The sequence below is a fragment of the Saccoglossus kowalevskii genome, chromosome 3, assembly GCF_978046115.1.
Source record: "Saccoglossus kowalevskii chromosome 3, keSacKowa6.1, whole genome shotgun sequence".
Lineage (NCBI taxonomy): Eukaryota > Metazoa > Hemichordata > Enteropneusta > Harrimaniidae > Saccoglossus > Saccoglossus kowalevskii.
In genome coordinates this window covers 11,852,622-11,866,144 of record NC_140643.1, presented here as the reverse complement: position 1 = coordinate 11,866,144, position 13,523 = coordinate 11,852,622, and positions in this window count along the sequence as shown.

Here is a 13,523-nt window from a genome sequence, read left to right as displayed (position 1 = left end):
AGAGGTCCTTATGTAGTACCTATATATGTAATATAAAAGCAATTAGACTTGCGGTTTTTAACAAGAAGTTGAAAATATCACTTTTTACCAAAAATGACAAAAATATTCACTAAAATTAGAGAATTAAAGATATCATTACAAAATGAAGAAATCTGAGAGAGGTCCACATGTAGTACCTATATATGTAATATAAAAGCAATTGGACTTTTGGTTTTTAACAAGAAGTCGAAAATATCACTTTTTACCAAAAATGACAAAAATATTCACCAAAAATAGAGAATTAAAGATATCATCATGAAATGAACAAATCTGAGAGAGGTCTACCCAAGGTACATATACACCAAGTATCAAAGCATTAAGGCTTGTAGTTTTAAAGAAGAAGTCGAAAAAATAAAACATTGACACGGACGACGACGGACGCCGACGACGGTCAATCACTCATGTGATAAGCTCCGCTCGACAAAGTCGACAGCGGAGCTAAAAAGAAGTCGTTTATTTTTCTCATCATGAGGATAATATTGGAAAGTCAAAGGCTGCAAACACAAGTGACCTTAACTGAAAATTTGAACTATTTCTGTGCAAATAACAACTGTATTTTTCTATCTTTATCTTATCATACAAAAACAATTAGACTGTTAGAGGATTAACTGTTATCAGTTCATCCAAAACATAAATAAATAAATAATGATAATAGGTATGATAAGAGTTAAAAGATATACTGTAAAACCATTCATTTTTACTGGTATTCAGATCATTCAGTTTTTATATTCACAAACTTGGCAGGGAAACAATGAGTTCTATTGTTATTTTACATATTCACATGGATTTAATTTGGCAAGTTTTTCATGTCTGTAAAAATAGTAAAATTAAAAACCAGTTAATAATTAATGTGTTTACAGTACTATGGTTTACTGTCTTTCACATCATACCAGTCAACTTATGAGTGCCACACAAGAATGTGATAATTTGTTTGTACAGAGAGAACATCTTTCCTGTATACCATCTTGAAGAATTCAAGCATCAAACCCTGCATTCAGGGAAGGGTAAATCTCTGGAGACCACCAGAAGTGAGTAATTTATGGATATTGCCCAGCCAACAACAATTCTTATCAGAGAATGAGAAAAGGATGCAACATAGCAGTAAAATTATGAATCAGTCCAAGTGCATTCCTGACTGACTGGCTAGTAGCAAAAAATGATTGCTTGCATGAACTGAATGAAGGAAATTGGTGTAACGGCACCCAGAGGTGAGCCAAAATATGATAAAAATATATCTGTATCAATCTATTCATGAGTTTGCTTCCGGTAAAACAAAGAAATTCATTGAAATGAGCAAAAAGTATAATAGAAGTCAGTTTTCATAACTGTTAATTGAATCAAATAACCACCTGTTTACATTTCCTGTAGTGTAGAGTTGAAATTAGATAGCGACCAACTCTACATGAGTTAGCTCTCCACTTGGTTTACATAATAAACTATGAAGTGACCTGAGGTTATCAGTCTAATCGAGCATCTGAGTGTAATATTGTTCCTGCTAACACACCCATAACATCTCTGCTTCCCTAACAAAATTGCAACCAAGTGGGTTCAGTCGATTGTGACTGATGCGCTGAAGCGAAAAAACCAGATACACTGGAAAGAATATTTTTAACACTCTTCTTTGGTGTCATACACGTCCAGTATATTGTCAAAACTTCACAGTGATCACTCACGAACTAAATACCAGTTATTCCAGAAAAAAGGTGGATTGTGCAAAAAAGTAAATATTTTCATGCAATTGCAGAAGAAAGCAATCCCTTAGTTCCCTAACTGTGTCAAATGAAATTTGTGTTATTTGAAATTGGTAAGATGGTAGATTACATCAGTAGAATTGTGTTACAGTTCCAGCCTGTAGTATGATCGCAGATACAAGACATTCATGTCTAATTATCTATTATGACTAACACACATATGACAAATATGATACAAACTGGTGCCATTTTTTTGTGTGTTTTATGTATATTTGTGTTGAATGTGATCAGGTATATGGCCCTGGAACAGCATTTATTTTATTTTGCCATTTTGAATCCGATCTGGATGAAAAACAATACATGCATCAAGGACTCACTATTATCACAGTTTGAATAAAATATGTCCATAAAAGTACTAGAAAAGCCACCATTCAGCCAACTTGAATTAGATCATGAAGCAAATGCATGAGTGATATATTTTTACGAGTTGAACGTATTAGGAACTGGAACCGCATTTGTTAAAACAAAATAATTATTGAACCAGTTGGCTATTGTGAATCCAATCAGGGAGGGGGGAATGATGTGCATCAAGGACCCATTATGTTCAATGAACATGCACGACTGAGATCCAGTTCCGGAATGTCAGAAATGCTTGATTTTGATGAATATTTAACCCTATAATGCCCGCCATTCACCTATCTTGAATCAGTTCAAGAAACAAATGTACATGTATGATATTATGTGTGTGTTAATTTTGAATGTAATAGGCCAAGGCATGTCTGGGATAAATGTGTGAATGGACGCACGGATGCACATACCAACAAAGGTGAAATTATTAGTCCCTACTTTCAGACTACATCTGAATGGGGACTAACAAAGCATTGAAGAAGTTTCCTCTAGACTTAGAAATGCCTTGGTTACTCTGAAAAGTATAATGAATTTCATTCCAATCATATTGCAGTTAAAGAGGTTGCAAATCTTTCAAATGAAGGCATGTTGGTAGAAACTTGTTAAATCCATTTTGTGTGTGCATAGAATCATTGTGGGTATACTCTTACATCAATCAATATGTCCTAATGGGGTGTGATGAAGTATCAAAGACACCAACATAATTGACATAAACTTAGTACTTGGAATTGTTTGTACATTGGAGAAAAGAAGTTACAAACATCAACTCATGTACATGCCAACACCCACAACTGTCCACACTGTAAAGAAGAAGACAAAATGAATGTGCTAGCAACTTGATAGCATCCTCAGTAGTACGATCACATTACACAGCCTTTGCACTGTCCCTTGAAGGTAACAATAAAAGTTGTGAGTGTCAGCCACACATGGTAGCTCAGATGAACAGACCTTGTAAGGATACATGGATGACTGACTATAGACACCATCTTCACAAAGATAAATAGGGTAGATCCAATTCAGGGATAAAATTCATACAAAAAATTTTAATTTATTGGAAACATGTAATAAGAGATTTGTACAAAAGAATAACTTGCTTTTTCAGACATTGTTGACGTGACTAAGAATGGTAGGTAGAAATAATATTATTTACTGGATGAGTTCTTATCATATTTTCATTCCATGTTCAGTGAAAATAACACAAGCCAACTGTGTAACTGCCAGTAGCATGTAGTATTACATAATAAATTGGCAATTAGCAAGTATGGTGATGTGATAAAGTATTTATGTGGCTGTGACAACTCCCTAAGTACATAAGATTAACTTGTCCACAAGGATGAACACAGTTACCTGATCAGATTACAGGAAATATGACCAATTATAAAATCCCTAAAGGGAAAACAAGACCTTGGATAAATGAAAAGACAAGGTAACAAACTTAATATTCAAAATTAATCAATCAATCAACCTTTCAAACTACAACTACAGGGTGTGTTAACTTGACATTCCAGATAAGCAGTGTATATTACCAAACATGACTCAATAGATTTTAATAGTCATTAAGATTTCTTTTCAAGATAGGAATTTAATAATGTTTGATTTCTTAAACACACCAGTCACTATGCCCGTATGTGTATATGAATACTAGACATGTGCTGTGGTCATTTATTAATTATGGTTAAAAAAAAACAGATAAAAAGAGTTTATAAAGGTTTTAGCAGACACAGACAAGTAATACAACACACACACTCTATTGATGAATTACTTGAACTGAAAGATGCATATATTGCCCATAATTTGATTAACCATACACCACAAAAAAATCATCTCAAACCAACATCTGGACTCTGTAAAAAGACCTGGGAAAGTCTTCAACATGAATGTTACATCATATATCACTGAACTGTTTAACAGTACCATGCCTTTGAGACTAACTGCCTTCTTCAAATATGCCAAGGAGAGAGCAACTTTTAACACAGCTGGACCATTTTTTAAATGGGTAGAGGGGTAGGGATGTGTAAAAAAAATGGCAATGGGTGTATTTCATGGATGTACAAATTCACATTTCTAAAATGGCTGTGTTTGTATTTTAAATAATAATTAGGCAGCAAATTTTCAATAGTATTATTACAATTGTATGATTTTTGAGATATGTTTCCCCTTCCACTCACCTCACCCCATTAATAATGGTAGCGTCCTGCATGTGTTAGCTATACAAACAGACAACTAGTAAATCATTTGCGACTCTGTCAAGTTGACTGAATTTTAAAGTCTTTGTTTAAATCATTTATCAATGAACAAGTTCAAATCTAAACCATATGAAATATTAAGTAATTTGCCAAACCCATCTGAAAGGATGGGAATACTGCACGAAAATCAAGCTAATACTAATACTATACTATAGTGTTTAGCTCTGGGGTTGGATGGGGGACACCCTCTACATGAAGTTTGGGACCAAAAATTGGCCAGAATATACTGGGATCACAATTTTGTTATCACTTTTTACCAGCTTTTTTCATATTTCAGTGAAATATGGTGACAAATTTGCATATGAATATTTAAATTACATACAAATAGATCATTACAACAAATCTGTACATATCAGATATTTATTTACCTAATGAGGATAAATGAAGACAACATGGTTAGACAGATAAGAGAATATTTTAAGAGAACAAGCTGACTTCTGTCTGTTTGTTTGTTTTTCATTTTAAACTATTTTATTGCTGTACACTGACAGAAATGTTATTTCAAAAGATGCAATAACACATTATTATTATTGTTATCAATGTTGAAATCTGTTTTGTTGATACTATTGGAGAAATTCTGATGTTAATTGAGAACTTAGTAGTAACTTTAACAATGATGAATGCTTTAATGTCAATCATTCATTGTAATAATAGAAACTTAGCACTTAGAACAATCTCCACAATCCAAGTACACGGTATTACGCAAGCTGATTTGATACCTTTTGCCTCCATGGAATTAGTTGATAATTAATCTGACAAATACTTTAAGACAGTTATTAACAGACAAATAAGATTTTCTACATGTTTATTTTAAATTCCTAAGAAAACAAACATGTTGCTGCTAATACCAATATAATTACAAGGTTGTACAGTAAGTAAAGACATGGATGTAGAAAGTAAGGTCGTGTCAAAGACAATCAAGTAACTGTTAAACCCCTAGTAATGACAGACTTTACTTTTGAGATGTGACGACTAATTGATTGGTCAGTTTAGTTTAAAAATACACTCAAGCACTTCAGGGCAAGTTGTTTGAGATAAATGTAAATGTATTGTGGACTAACTATACCCCAATATTAAGTCAAACAAATTAGTTTTAATTCACCAATCATGAACGGCTCACAGCACATGGGAAACCAGAGCTTTTATTGCTACATGAATGTCAAAACTTCATTAAACTTAAATAATAGTGTTTAGCATGCTACCAAACTTTTTAAAACATTTGCCTTTTTTTTAAATTCAAATTTATAATGTTTGGCCTGCATACAAAATTCTTATAATTTGGTAACAAGGTAGTACTAGGTACAACAAAATATACTTTGTGTGATTAAACAAAAAAAACTTGCTTGCAGAAGTGTATGACTAAAGTAGATTTAGTTAAGTTACTCTTGCGTAAAATCTGTAAAGATACCTTTAAAGTGCGGTATGTTTCATGGCATTAAATCGCCTTGAGGGATATTGTAAAGGTTGTGTTGCTGAACTTCAATTGTGTGATTAACCAACTGTGATTCTTGAATTCTATACATAAGACTTTTTTAATTGTTCACAGTTTCTGGTTTCTCTTTCCATTTCATATTGCAATACAAGTGAACACTTTACATTTCCAACAGGGCGAATCTTGTTGCATAGAGTTTAGGTCAAGTAGAAAACTGATATACCTACACTGGATTTTCTACAGTATAGTTTAAAGTAACATATAGTCCATTTTTAATTTGATATTCATTGATTCCATCAGGAATTCTCCAAGTGGCAGAAAGAAGATCAAGTTAACCAGGAATGGACATGCTGATTACAAATCTGAAAGCACTTTCCATTATTTGGCACATCATCTCAGCAGGAAGGGTATCTCCCTTTAACCACAGATGTGCTACCCCTTCCCTACTTAAATCACACAGCAATTACAGATGTGTGCCAACAGCCTGTGTAACAAAACTAAACCACAGGAATACTCTTATAATCTTTCAATCTACTCAGCTATCTGCACCCATTCATTAATTTGAAAACTAACTTCATCTACAAGAAGTTTCTCAGCAGAATCTGAAATATGATATCATCCTATTTTCCATGTTCATAACAGAAAACAGCATTAGCAGCACGTAATACCATCACATACACCCATGTTTCCAGTGCGTCTATACCTTAGGGATTTAAATAGTGCTTTGAAACCTAACCAAAATGTTGTCTGGCAGTTGCAAGTTCAGATAAAATTCCACTAGAAGGCTAACCTAGAGCAGTCTACAAGAGGATTTTATTCCATGTGTTGATAGCTTTATTTAATCAAAGTAGTTACCTCAGTAGTCACTAGGGAGTTCTTTTTACATAGAAAGTTTGAATTTCTTATCATTGATTTTATTTTATTTTAGAATTAGCCAAAAAGGAGGGGGGATCATACAATTATGAATTGCATGCATTTTCAAAATGTGTTTTGTATCTTTAAAAAGGGTACGTCAACATTCCCCATAAATTCTCACCTTTCTTACCAAAGATGGTATCACTGAAAGCATGATGCACAGTTCATCACGTCTGCATGGTCTTGAGCAGTACAGAAGAACAGGTGCATGATAGGTGAAGACGACAAATTGCAATCATTGCTACTTCTCATGGCACATACATGTACAAATATCTTCAGAGACGATTACGTTTTGTATTGAATTGCATCTCTGTACTGAATTATATTACTCCTGCAGGAGTGCTGAGTGTTTATCTTGGTAAATTAACCATGAAATATCAATATTTTTTAAAATGATTCCACAGGGACCACCAGGATGTGGTCTTTAAAATTCTTGATCCTCTTCATGACAGTGTGATACCATCTGAATAAATAACTACACCAAGCCATATGGTCAATATCATCACCAGAGCTAGAATTAGACATATCTCCATATATACACTATACCATCTGTGCCATTATGTGTCACTTACACAGAAACAATGATTATAGTGTATGACTTAAATGTCCCAAGGTGATACTATGATGGTCCCTGCAGCAATATAGCATGGTTCCCACACACTATATGCTGTGTTGATTCAGCACCGTGATATGCATTAAACAAGTACATCTACACTGATTTTTGATTTATACGTACAAACAATTGAGGGACATCCTACCATTAGGAAGATCACAATCAGTACAAGTATTAAAACTATCATACTACCTCTATAGACAAACTCTTCTAAATTTGGCTTTATTCACAAATATAATCAATGAAATGTAATTGGATATACATGTACGTGTCAGATGAGGCTTTAGACATTCATTCACTTGCGTGTTAATTGGGATAGGCAGCAAAGTTATTCGATGTTAAGGAAACTAAAATTGACAAGCAAATTTAATATCAGAAAGCGCTTTGACTATTTATTTGGGATTAAAATTAGTTTTGTTTTTTAATTGTTATTCCACAAAAGTGTTTACAAATATCTATACATAAAAGGGACACCATAATCTCAAACAGTTATTACCGGTACATATGGGTTCATGTCATTTTTATTATAAATCTGAAAATGTACCTTTCCAATTAGATGCCAGGTCTAAAATACAAACAACTTAATATACACGAATATGAATAAGATTACTATCATCGCTATATTGTTCCGAACACCAGAACAGCAACATTGCTAAGACTGGTTTGATATTTGTGTCTGGAGATCATTACACAATCAGAAAAAGTTGGGTCAAGCCAACTAGGGGACTAGAAGATCACGATGCAATTGCCTTTCAATTTATTTCATTCAATCGTCTAAATTTCTATATTTATCAAAACAAAACTGCACTGACACAGTATAAAATGTCACAGTTGCAGGTGTGTCTGATGCATGTTATAAAGCTTGTAAATGTGCGCATTTAGCCGAACAACACATCCTCGTAAAAGTGGTTTGAACTAACCAGCTCTAATTGTGCAACGATATCCAAGCACGCTTAGCAAACCAGTCAGCAGCTTAGCTGTTGCTGTTTTGGTGTTCAGAACAATATGGTGGTAACAGTATGTTGTATATCAAGTACCATGTTTGATTATTAGAAAGGCATTTTTGATAGAAACACACAACACCAAAAATTGCATTTGCATACCGGCTCATTAAAAGATAACTTATTTTGACCACACAAACACAGCTCTATTATTTGTATAATATAATATAATATATATAATTTATATCGATAATAGAGCAAATATAAGGTATATGTGTTCAATATCAGACCATTGATTATGACTAACTGTATTAACATTAATTCAGTGAGATTTAATTTCATTACTTTTAACCTATTGACTGGGTTTCAAATTCAGAGATATGCCAATGAATTAATAATCTTCATTGTTATAACACATATTCACATGAATTTCATCTGGTAGATTTCACTTATCAGCAAAAATAAAACTTGGATAGTAATAAAATTAGTGCATTTTAATACAGTGTGATCATAGTTTGTCTAGGGTAATAAGTCATATAAATAGCCTACATGATCTGCACTGTGTCTGCTAATACTACACACAGTCTCTCAGATCAGTGGAGGGCACATACTTTCAAACCATAGCCATACTGGAGAGGGAGACAAATGGCATATTCCATTAGGAAGCAAGGGGGGGATGTACTACACTGTTTCCACTACAGTCATTCTCAATATCAATTTAAGTTACTTTTGATTTAATTTTAGTTTGGTTGAAATCCAGCTCAAAAAATAAATCCTTTCATAGATAAGATGTTTTAATTAGTAACCTTTTTATGACCTTGTCCAACTTCAATGTAATGTTTATAGCTGTTGTGGGAAATAAACTACTGTAGAATACTTTATTTTCGCTTGGAATTTATTTTCGCTATTTTCGCTGGAGGGATGATTCCGTGAAAATAAAATCCAGCGAATATACTTTTCTTCCAATATTTCATATTAAACTCATCAAAAATCAGTGAAAATAAATTCCATACAAAACGCACAAAAAGCCTTTTCAGCGAAAATTAATTCCAGCGAAAATAAAGTATTCCACAGTATGCATAAAGTTTACTTTTAAACTTGACACTAATAACAATTGCCAATTGATTTCCATATGTAATATTGAAGAAAATGCTATCTTTCTCATCTGTATGTGTCTTTTTAACTTTAAGAAAACCTCACATATTCATACTAGATGGCCTAGACCTTAATAGCATGGACTAGATTTAAGCTAATCTCACTTGTTTGTATATCGGCTAGACCCAATTGCTTTCATGCCTGGGAGAAAACAGCAGTTAGCATGGGTTAAGGAATGCCTAAACATGATAAGACTATACAAATCTTTAGTCCTTTTAACTATGATTATTCAGTATAGCAAACAGGAAAGTATACATACTACTTCTATGGTTATAAAAGCAAATTCAAAAAGAGCAGAAGCAGTAGTACAGTAGTTTCATCGTCAGTCCATTTTTTTTCACAAGAATGTCTCTGGATGTGATCATGTTGATTGTCAAGTCAGAAATGGCATACAGAAATGAATAGCTATAAATATAAACCTGCTTAATATTAAACCCAGATAATGTACAGCATTATCTTCAGCAGAGACAAATCAAGAATTTTATTTTACCCTGCTTAGTTGCTTAGTTAAAAGAAAAATAAACACAACACAACACAGAGAAAGCACAATTACTCAGGTTATGAAAATTTCAGATTTTAAAGAGATCGTACAAACCCAATGACCCTGTCAAGATCGGCCCCTGTCTAGATGAATGTGTATAGATTGATAAAGCACCAGTGTGACATAAAGTATGTTTTCATAGTCCTTTTTATGAACACATTAGAAATTGTATAAACTTTCAAATTTAATTACAGTGCTGACCTTGTACCTACTGCCTTACTACTGTACAGTACATTAGTATGTGAAATTTAATGTCTTCTGAAGCTGACAAACTGAAGGCTAGAACGCTTTGTAAAAATATCAGTAGTATTTTAAAAGTGTACTGTTCATGCATTGCCGTGGTTTATATTTAACTAGGTGTTTACACCTTTTCATGCCCTTTTCACCACCGGGTTGCCGTTAGAGGGCATTGTTTTAACACAGAGATCTTGTTCACACGTGCCTTGTCGCCAGGTTAAACACGAAACTCATGTTCAGCCCGAGTCAAGACCAGGTTAATCTGTTTCTACAGTGAGTTAAAATGAACTCTGGGTCAAACCCTACATTTTGCTACATGTGTGAACACCCTAGAACTTTAGCTCTAGCTCTATAAAAGCATTGTAAAGTTCACATTGTGGTTCATGTTCATCTGGGTTGAATTATAGAAGTATAGCCATGGTTTTATGATGTTATTGCTGTCATAACAAAGTGGGAGGTCCCTTTCAGTGAGTATAAATTTATTGTACAATGCAAATACATTGTTATCATGGAATAATACAATGCACAATAATAATTATAATGCACATATACACAAATAAGAAAATGAGAAACAAGCCATTGAAAAACACCACCCCTTTATTCTTGTACTTATAAGCCAATTGAATGGCCAACTTATATATGCTCCTTCATGTACAAAATTGTAAACTCTGAACTAAATGATTAGGACTGCAAGACAACTTTAAAATGTGTGAGTCTATCATGATATCTGCCAGATAACAAAACAATGGCTGCCAGTTGGCCATCCTGGATTAGTTCATGACTAAGATAAATTTTTATGTACTAGAACACAATTGTTTATGTATCAAATTTGAACCTAATTGAACCATAGACCCTACAATAAGCTAGTACCAAAAAAAGGACAAACCAAATTGTAGAAATATCAGCTGAAAATTTACTAAATATGCAAATTAGGTGATTAATATGCATGCTATTAACCAAAACCTATCAGGTCTGGGCATTGTCCTACGGAATCAACGTTTCAAGTTTCATTGAAATGTGATGCTTAGTACTAGAGATAATGGTGGAACAGACATACATACAAACAGGTTAACCACAACGATGGGAGCCAATGACCGAAAATAAGTTGGCCAATTTCAAACAACCTATAACGAATAATAGATGTACATTTTGTACCACAGTAAGCCAACAGGTGTTACCAATATTCCAAGTCTGAACAAATTGATTTGTGCAAATCAGAGACAATGCTTCACACACATAAAATATAGGTTTTCAGGTCATTTTGGGATCAATTATGACCACCACCATTATTAATCTTATCAAAAATTGGTCAATGAACCTTTTAAAAAATGTGATGAACAAATGAACAGATGGGCAGAATAATGTTCATATCCCCTGGAATGTATCCAGTCAGGGCCTAAAAGATATGTAACAACAAATTAATCAACTCTGTTTGGAAAAAAATGGTCAATGAACCTCTGTGAAAATGTGCCGGATAAACGAATGAACAGACAGACAGAACCCAATCCCTAAACTCCTGGAATGTGTCCAGTCTGGGCATTACAACCACAGTTTTACAATTAAAATGGGTAGGAACAAAAACTCATTTCCGTGGTGACAGAATAGTGGTGTGACCTAAATAGGTGGCACACTGGGAGTGGATCTACTATCTAGATGACTGGACAGTACAATGTATCTTCAAAATTACATTAAAGTGACTGGGTAAACTTTCTTTTCATTTTGAAACAAATCACACAAAGGAAAGTGATAAATGTGAATATTGCAAGGTTTTTTTTCCAGTTCTCAGCATGGTGCAAATCAATTATTAGAGCAAGTAGAATGTTTTTCATTGTTCTTCAACTTGTGAACATCTAGAACACACCCGGTACCCAATCTTTTGAAGCACACTAGGAAGCCATAGTAGTGAATAAAGCTAGAGATCAAGGGGGATTAAATGGGAACGCCCACATTTGAGAACTGCCTGCAAGCATGAAGCTTCCTTCATGAAAGGCTAAATGATTCTCTCTATAGTCATGCAATGATCTTTATTCAAACAACACCACCATGATTAGAAAATTCACACATTTTAAGAATTGGCAAACATGATAAAATAACTTTATTGACCCACCACATCTAATGAGAAAGTGTGAACAGATTTGGTAGCAATTATATTACAGAAAGGTCGAAGCTGGAAATAATAATGTAGGAACTTTTATGATATTAAGTAGGAACCCAAACATAACACAGTAAACAATAAAACCAGAGAACACAGATGAATAAATAAGACACTTGCATGACACATATATATTCATTGTACGATTTTATTAATGTACGTATTTACACTAAAACAAGATATCATAATAAAAGATATATGTATATGTCCCAATACTACATGACGTATATGTATTGATAATTACTTCTATCAATATATCAGTTCATTATAAATGAACATAATTTCCACAGCTAAAATCAAACACAAACTAATATATGCTAAGATCACTATTCACTATACTATACAAGTATCAATAAATCAGTTCATTATAAATGAACATAATTTCCACAGCTAAAATGAAACACAAATACACTAATATATGCTAAGATCACTATTCACTATACTATACAAGTATCAATAAATCAGTTCATTATAAATGAACATAATTTCCACAGCTAAAATCAAACACAAATACACTAATATATGCTAAGATCACTATTCACTATACTATACAAGTATCAACAAATCAGTTCATTATAAATGAACATAATTTCCACAGGTAAAATGAAACACAAATACACTAATATATGCTAAGATCACTATTCACTATACTATACAAGTATCAATAAATCAGTTCATTATAAATGAACATAATTTCCACAGCTAAAATGAAACACAAATACACTAATATATGCTAAGATCACTATTCACTATACTATACAAGTATCAATAAATCAGTTCATTATAAATGAACATAATTTCCACAGGTAAAATGAAACACAAATACACTAATATATGCTAAGATCACTATTCACTATACTATACAAGTATCAATAAATCAGTTCATTATAAATGAACATAATTTCCACAGCTAAAATCAAACACAAATACACTAATATATGCTAAGATCACTATTCACTATACTATACAAGTATCAATAAATCAGTTCATTCATGTTTAATTTGTGAGTGGGCATGGACAGATGGATGAACCCAAATAGTACATTTGTTTTGAAGTACTCTTCACACAAAAAATCACAATGTAGCATTTTGTGAAAACAATTTTAATAAACAAATGCCAGAAGTTAATGAATGGATAAAATGTGACACACTGT